At 43.6% G+C, this 9324-nt stretch overlaps 1 long non-coding RNA gene across 1 annotated transcript; it reads right to left on the minus strand.

The window, feature by feature from the left end:
- Positions 1 to 1108: 1108 nt before the first annotated feature.
- Positions 1109 to 7542, minus strand: LOC121877130. The gene is made up of 2 exons (XR_006090903.1): positions 7384 to 7542; positions 1109 to 2991 (listed from the first exon to the last, which is right to left on the minus strand). It is a non-coding gene; the product is annotated as an uncharacterized LOC121877130 (long non-coding RNA).
- Between the last annotated feature and the right edge of the window lie 1782 nt (positions 7543 to 9324).

Below are 9324 nucleotides of genomic sequence, written 5' to 3' on the forward strand. Positions count from 1 at the left end.
ACTACCGGCTGAAGGGATTGTAGCGAAATCCCTTTCACAAACTGGCTGCAGTGTTTTTACATTACCTTGAGATAAAGTCAGCACTGGAGAACAAAATATGTTCCGACAGTAGCTTCAAGGTCAAGGCCTCATAAGACGAATGCAAGCATTTGAAACACCACTTCTTGCTGTAAAATAGTATCAAATCTTAACAAGGTTTAATGCAACCAGCTTATCACTTCAAAAAAGTTCACACCCACCTTCTGTCAGTTGTGAAACTGTATGAGAGCTTGATCATCTTCGTCTCAGAAATGAGACGGGGTCAGTTGGATGAAATAGAAGATCAGGCCGAGCCTGTCTACAACGACAACAAAAAAGAGAAAACATTTCTTGGATGAATCAGTTGGCACTGAAACTCAACTTGATCCAAGGTGGACAATTTCTACACCATATTACGAATGAATAGAAATAAAGAAGCGGTTTACCTTAACGGAGTATGACACCATTGGCTGTCAGTACCTATTCCAGTGACCTGGAAGCATCTGTTCTAGAGGAGTTTTTGCAATTTAAAGACATTTTCTCTTCTGAATCTGACAAGTCAGTGACAAGCCTTTCCAGATGGTATGTTGACAACTGCCTTTCCAAACATTAGTAGTAGTAGTAGTATCTTCGGGGACACCACTGAAAGGTGGAGACGGCCCCTCGGAAACACGTGGGCTCGGCGTCGGTCGCCGAGACAGTCTCAAAGCCGTGGTTTAACACCAGAAGCAGTTTTTCTATTTCATTCATTTTATCCACAAATGTTTGGATGATCGTAATAAAAATGATACAACTTTTTCTTTAATTTTAAGATTTTTTTTCTCTATCTACGATCATAAATCACCCATAGCGGGCAGGGCACGAAACATGAAGGAAATTACGGGGTAAAACAACGAAACTCTGATCGTGTGGCAGTGAAGAAATAAATTATTTACCATAAATGTTCGGCCAATATTTCTTTCGTGACGTTGCACGTTCGCGTCTCGTCGTAAACCGTCAATTTGTGATTTCGGTCTCCGTATACATTAAAAGCAAACGACGGAGGCTCTCGGCGGGGGGAATATTACGGGACATAATAAAAGAAAAAAGCTGGCCGGAGACAATCTTTTATTCTCACTTTGGTAACACAAATTGAAAAGTTTTATTCACAACATATTTCATTTAGAGTTGACAATAAATATCTTGTGTTGAAGACTTAATATGATATGTACAGATCCTATCTATCATCCATAGTCTGGCAACAAATTGCTCAACATCGCGCCGTTACATTTTCTGACGACGGAGATGAAATATGCAAGACGTAACAACTCTTGGCTTAGATAAACAATGTCTCATAAATGAGATACAGGTATATCTAAAAATGAATGGCGCCAAATAACGATGATTTGGCACCGACCGTTACACTAATGACATCACTTGACAAAACAAACATTGTCACATCATGTGACATTAAATATGTACAGTACAGTTTACAAAAGTTCATTTACTGTATATGCCAAAGATGGCACTATGGTGTGGTGCAGTTTGGAGCAATAATTTAAATCAACCATTTCTGTTCCTATAGTACATTAATATTTGGAGGAGGGAGTTGAAATATAGGTTCCACTTCAAAAATCCAAAATGTTTCAGATAACTGAACTTGTTGGCTAACTCAAGGTCATTATTAAAAACCCTAATATTTCATTAAGCACCAAATAAAATACTACATATATGACAACTATAAACTAATATATAATACTGCATGTACAGGTATAACAAACACACTAAACTAAGGAACTCAAAATATAATGTTAATAATAATACAGGCCGTCCGCAACTTACAACAGGGATAAGTTCCTGGACCCATACTTTAGGTTACATAACATAAAGTGCTGTTAAACAATGATGAAAATAATGACAGTTTAATTACAACTTTTTGAGGTGAATGTATTGGGATCCCGTTCGTAAGTGCGGGTGACGGCGAGTCGGAGGGTGTAACTCAGTGACCGACTACGAGAAAATGCCCCGGTGATGATATCTTAGCTTAGTGTGCTGAAACGCCATCATCTGGCAGCGCGGTAAATTTTTATAATCAATGCGATCACTTTTGGATGTTCACAGTTTGAGGATAAATGATGTTTGGATTTTTTTAAGTGCAACCTGTATATAACATTACTGTACAGTATATATTTCTGAGCAAGTACAACTCGTGAGGAGCCACAAACGTACTCTTGATGTATGCAAAACCTAATTTTAGATTACAGCATCCCTATATATACAGTATATCCGAAACAAAAATTGAGAATGCCAAAACAAATTACAATGTTATGAAATACATAGTGGATACTTGTTTAGTACAACTCACTAGCAGCAACAATATTGAAATAAAATATATACTGCACTGCGTAATTCCCTATCATTGCTAAGTGTTGCTTCAATGTGACCTCCAAAGTGTAAATAGTACACAGCCACATTCCATTGACAGAGCCAGGTCAGCAGAGCTTGACACAGTGATGGAGGCGTGATTAATCAAGGAGTGCCTATTTCTGCTCCTACTGTGAGAAAAACCCAGGCAGTTTAACCAGATTTTGGAAATAAAAGTAGATTACAAAATGTGTAATGCAGATTTAGCGGTGACAAAATCATACCTAAAAGCTTGTACTGTGCTGTACCTCATAATAAAACACTCAATATTTTCATTTATATGTACACCTTTACATTTATCCCCCACAAATACCCTTTTAAAGCAAATTGACAACTTTTTAAGTGGTATCATGATTCTTACTAATTAAACATTCATCCACTTGAAATGCTAGGGCTAATTATATTGAAGATATTCTTAATATAAATCATTGTACCTCTGACGATACTCTGGAGAAGAGACCGGATGGCAAGAGCAAACTTCAACTCTCCGGATGACATCTCGGAGATGGTCGGAAGGAGCTGATCGTAAAGACGAACTCCTTCTGTTGACTCGGATAATATGCGAAACACCTGGAATAAGAAATTTTTTTAAAAATAAGCATAATATATTTGTACATGTTCTAGGTATTCGGTTCTAACTACAGGGGCGAACAGAAACACTCGTAGAATTCTATTTTGCTGGTTGGTGTAGGTAGGTCACCACGAGGTCAGGTCTTATATGGCGGAGATAAGCGTGGCTTAATAGTTGACCTCCGTCGTCTAAGGCGGCGCTGGTTGACCTAGACCACGACGCATACGCTGGGGAATTCGCGGGGTCGGCTACTCTGCGACAAACAGCGTTTGTAGGGGAGGAATCCACTACGATACTCCCCCCTTCCCTCCAGGAGACTTGTTGTCTGCAGGGTTGCATGGCACATGCGAGGCAAAACGGCGGTGCATGCCACATGCGAGACATAACGGCGAGGGCGTGAAAGACCCGGCCGCTCGGGGAGACAACTGTCTCGAGTCTAGACACACGAGATCTGTGGGAGAAAAAGGGTGTGTGGGGGCGATGAATGTTGTGCTTCTGTCGCTGCAGGGGCAGCGTCCTCATGATCACTGGGTCAGGGGCGACGTCAGGAGGAGGGTCTATAATAGGAGCAGGGTCTACAACAGCAGGTGGGAGTGCCGGAGGGAAAAAACAACGGCGACGAATGCTGTGCTTCCCTCTCGGCAGGTACAGAGTCCTCAGATGCGCCTGCTGGGGTCGATAGGACGTGGTGCTTGGGGCAGGAAGAGGAGCTGGTGTCTGCTTAGAGTAGCAGAGCTGCTCTACGGTGTCTAACCTGAGGTGTAGAGACAGTACCTGTAGAGCCGATGAGAGCTGCCTCTGTGTGGATAAGCCAGTCTTCCATGTTGCTTGAAGACTGGGAGAGTGATCGGTTTCTCCTCCATCCTGTGTGAGTGCGAATCTCCGGGGTCACCATTTGTGGGGTTATGAGATATTGGTTGGAGAAAGGAAACTCACAATGTGCTCTCTGTATACATATTGTATTGGATGTACAGAGCAGCTTGGTGCTGGGAAGTGGCAGGTTGGTTACAAGCGTGATGTACAGAGATCTGGTTGGTGAGGGTGCTCAGAGGAGGACCAGCTTGTGGCTCGCCGACGGAAGCGAGGGCCGCCAGGCAGGAGCGGAGGAGGTGGTGTAGGTAGAAAGAGGTAGGTCACCACGAGATTAGGTCTTATATAGCGGAGGTAGCCCACTACAAGACGGCACTCCCTACTCTATCAACAACCGAGCCCTCAGGCGACATGTAGCAGCTTCCATATGTCGCCAGGCACATTATCTAAGCGTGTGGGACATAACAAATGCATTGCCACATGCTGCTGGCTAGGCTAAATAAGTAGTATATATATATAAATGGAATACATAATATACATACAACATACACATATAACCCCCCCCCCTCTATACGCTCATAGCAAAGTCTTGAGCGGACCTTTTCTTTTGGATCCGTTCTGAGCGTCGAGGGACTTGATCACTGGGGAGGACACAGGACTCAACACTGGTGACGGGGTCAGCAGAAGGCGTTGTTACGGGGCGGAGAAAACGGCGGTTACCTCCACCACACGCGACCACTGGGTAACAGCACCTGGTAGTCCCGTGATCTACCGAGACCCATGACTACGCCCCCTTTGTCCTAACGTAGGGAGATAAGGTCCTGAACACGGACTTGGGTGCCGACACTCAACTTGGGGAGAGAACGGGCGTGGTAGTATTAGCGGGCGACGACGTCACGAACTCGTTCGGCGGCCGCAATCCTCTGTCTTAACCTGCTACTCCTTGGAGAAGGACTGAGCGTGAGCAGGGATACAAGACCTGGGCAGGGGAGCATCCGGTGTAGCTGGGTTGTTGCGGAGTTCGAAGAGACCCCGGTCGAAGGCCTCGCAGTTGAGGATATTCCCAGAAGTGGCCACTTTGAGGATGAGGTGCTTCAGGGATTTGACAACAGCCTCGGCGTGGCCGTTGGACTGCGGGTAATGGGACGGTGACAACACCTGCCGGACTCCCCGTCGCTCGATGAACGCAGCAAAGTCCCGGCTTGTGAACTGCAGCCCTCCGTCGGTGGAGGTGGGGGAGAGGAGGTGGGAGAGTGCAAGTAGGGGAGTGCAGGTGAGGGAGTGGAGGTGGGAGGAGTGCAAGTACGGGAGTGGAGGTGGGGAGAGTGGAGGTGGGGGAGTGGAGGAGGGCGAGTGGAGGTGGGAGGAGTGCAAGTAGGGAAGTGGAGGTGGGGGAGTGGAGGTGGGGGGGAGTGGAGGTGGGGGGAGTGGAGGTGGGGGAGAGTGGAGGTGGGGGAGAGTGGAGGTGGAGGGGAGTGGAGGTGGGGGGAGTGGAGGTGGGGAAGTACAGGTGGAGGTGGGGAAGTACAGGTGGAGGTGGGGAAGTACAGGTGGAGGGGAGGGACCAAACGGGGTCACGGTACTTCGGACGGGAAGCACCTAATACTCGAAAAGCGTTACGAGGGACAGACCATCTACGTGTCGCATACACTCCCGGGTCCTTCTCGTACGGTATTTTGGTCTCCGTTAATGACGTTTCTTCGTCCGGTTGGGACACGTGACCTAGGTGCATCCTCCTACATTTAGTATTCACTTTTATCTTAAGAGCCATTCTTTTGACCTCTCCTGAACCTGACAGTCTGTTTGAGTCCCAATTTCCCTAAAGAACTTAAGTGTTGTCCCAAAATACTGGTACAGAGAAGTTAATATCGTATTGTCCCGGAGTACGATGATAACCACATAGTCATGATGAAGGTTGTACGACATGGTTGAGAAAATATCACTTATTAAATCAGAAAATATTTGACATCTTCAGGGTTGATTTCATACTGAAGGAATAAAGATGCTTTCATTATAGTACAGTAAACTCCCTCTAGCCCGGACTCGCTTAATCTAGATCCTCTTGAAAACCGGCCTGGGGTCCAGCACCGGACACAAGTATCCCCGACCAAAATCCAGATAGCACGGGGGAAAGTTGATGTAATCGGGGGTTCCAACTGTGGTGGCACAGAAGGGTAACCATGTCATTAGCAGTGACAACTGAAAAATCACACTTCTCATCCACTTAAATAACAAACAACAATTCATCTATGACAATACTCATTGCAGAATCAGTAGCTGTGACGTGTAATATTTTGTTATTTGATCACTAACATAAAATATGATACTATAGGTATACAAACAATTCACTTACTGGAATTTGCATCTAAAAATTAAATTATTTACCTATTATACAGTACAGTACAGCATTGATTACTGTCAAAATAACAATATTTTGAAGTTGCACTCAATTCACATAAAATTTCCGACTTTTTCCAGCCTCCGTTAAAATTGTTTGCCATTTCCAGACCAGTAGACACCCTCATCATCCAACTGAGTACAATTTAATCAATGCATCACAACATGATTTCATGGATAGAATATTCTGCTGACAAACTTAAGTCATTTTCATTGAATTTTTAACAGACCACATGGACCAAGGTCTACCAGTGGATGTGTTGTACGGTCAGTCAAAAGGAACGAGTTTCTGACTCGACTGTCTCTCGTTTGATGCGGGTGTGCGGTTTCATTTTATTTGGGGTTCAACAAACTTTTGGACCATGGATGTATGTGCATTTCTCTAGGGCACTTGATAAAGTCTCACATCCACTACAAGCTGGCCAAGTTCTCATGTTGAACAAATATAAGGAAATACTACTTTACACAGACTGGTAGACCTATGGAACAGTCTGCCAGCACAAGCTGTGGAATCAAGAACAGTACTGGACTACAAAAGAAACCTTGACAAAATTATCAAGAACAATGCAGGGATCTTACATAACCCACTGGTCTCCATCCCTTGGCATAGCCACCTCTATTGGGTGGCCATTAGATAAAAACAGTCTCAAAGGAATACACGTGTAAAAAAACACAAGTGTTACCGCCACAGTAAGATAAACTAGAAGAGAACGGATATAGTGTTGACGACGAATTAGCCGAGGTGCTTCAATACGAAACGGATGGCCCTCGAGGGTAGTCCACCGATTTCTACGGGACAGACGACACGTCGGTTCGGACCACTAGACCCTAAGACGTGAGCGATCGTGAAGTATTAGAATCTGCCAAGAAACTCTAAATAACTTTAATAAGTATATTTATGTACTGTAATTTGATCTGATGTATCAACAGTTATAAAACGCGAGTTATATTTAAGATGTTAACAGGCTATGTACTGTACATAGGTTGTATTATTCATACTATGTATCCCGAGATAACAGCATTTGTTATATGAGAATTGTTCTTTGACCGAATTATGTGGTACCTGTCAACGTCGAGGGTTTATTTCTCCAGCGTCAAACCAATAACGCTCCTATGAGCGTTAACAGCAAGTACTGTACTGTATTAGAATAGGCTTATTCACATGTGAAATAACAGTTACTCACCTCCCACAGGTCAGCTGTGTTTCATCAGTTGTCATTGGTGCCGTCATAATATATGGGTCTGGACACTCAGGTAGGGTGTGTCAATTTAGGGGGTGAACTGGCTAAATTGAAAATCGAGTAATTTGGTAGCAATTTATTGTAGTCTTTAAGCATGCAAAACAATATTCTGGCATAATTTTTTTTTTATAATAAGTCCTACCTACATCAAATGGATTTTAAATGTACATATTTGTGAATTTATAACATAACCAGCGTTTGCACACATGTTACTGTTTCAAGTTTCAAATTATTATATTTTATTGTCCGTAGTCTATTTGAAAGTAACCAATGCCTTCATACTCTCTTTGCTTTGGTTTCTTGTCATCAGTAGTCTGCTTGCTATTTGTGCTTTGATGTAACCTTCTCGCCTCTCGTGGCTGTAAACATGGCCCGCTGCTTCTGTGACCATTTTCACACATCTCTCCACACTTCGGCACCTGCATTGGAGTCTCTTTAAGGTTTCTCAATTCTTGGCTAGTTGTCAATGGTGGCTCTAAGACTTCCAAACTCAAGTCAACCAATTCTGACAATTTGGTGGCATTGACGTTTATTGGGGGAACTTTTCTTGAATGAAACGAACAGTCTCCCAACTGGTCGTCATCTATTAGCGTTCCTCTAATCTTTAGAATGACTTCTACAGCCTCGGTTCGGAGATTGGTACATTGACTGCAAAGCATTGCTTGCAAAACTTCTTCTGATCGAGCATACCAAGCGGACCTTCTTGCCACAGGTAACACGATGTCCCTCACTACCTTCCTCTGTGTTCTTACTAGCTGCAATTGAAACAAAAGGTGATTGGGCCCATCCACCCACATAGGATTAAGTTTCACACTAAACCACTGGGGAAGATAAACTCCAATAATAAATTCAACAATTAACCTCAAATTCTTCAGCACTTTGCCCTTCAATTCGTGTTTGGAAATCCAAATCCTGCAGAAACGAAGAGCTGTAGTTAACCAACAGCTGTGACTGACAGGTCCAATCTCCAAGAGAGCCAATGATCTTATTGCTTGGGCAATACGATAAGCATAGGATTGATCTGTGCTGAGATCTTTGATGACTCCTTCAGACAACGCCGGAAGGGGAGGGCCAACTTCGACCTTTGGAAAGGTTGTATTTATTTCTAGTTGTGTCGCTTCATCCAGCATGATGCCAAGGGGACCTGACCACTTGTTGTTGCTCTTTGTAGGACCATCAAGTTCCTGGATGAGATGACGAAGAGGTAGCTCGCCTGTATGTAAATCACATACAATCCAAGCAAGTCTTCTTCCTAGTTTTTTCTCTAAATGCGTCATTACACCCCCCTGCCATCCGGTGTTCACTGCAGTTGAATCTCCACCAACAGCCTGCAGTGAACTGCCAAGTCCTCTCTCCTGAACCCAACATAAAATATGATCAGCAATGACCTCTGCATGTTTCTTCCCTTCTACTTCAGTTTCGGGAGCAAAGTGAAACAAAAACCGACCACCAGGCTCAGAACAGACAGAGTAGTGTTCTTCTTTGATGAGACCTGGAAACTTTCTGTTCACTCCCTCTACTTTTAGCAAAACTTTTGTGTCATCTATTCTTCCATCAAACAAAAGACAGGAGAGCCCTCCCTCGCTTAAATCTTTTTCATGCTGATCAGATATTTCCTTCATTATTTTTTCTTGTGCTCTTCTAATTTTATTGTGATCTATCACCAAAGATACATCCTCTCGGCTGATGAGGCCTGCATCTATCCAAGCGGCAGTTGCAATTTCTGCAGCCTCACGAAGTCCAGCATGGTGGCGAATACTAGCTAAAGCAATGTTTGAAATATTTCTTGTGTTGTATTTCATTTTCTTTGGTAAAGGTTCAGATGGCTCTTTGAAACTATCATCTGATGTTGCTTCCTGTTCATCAGAAGAACTATCAAAGAAG

This window comes from Homarus americanus, unplaced genomic scaffold (genome assembly GCF_018991925.1).
Source record: "Homarus americanus isolate GMGI-L3 unplaced genomic scaffold, GMGI_Hamer_2.0 scaffold11272, whole genome shotgun sequence".
Taxonomy (NCBI): Eukaryota; Metazoa; Arthropoda; class Malacostraca; order Decapoda; family Nephropidae; genus Homarus; species Homarus americanus.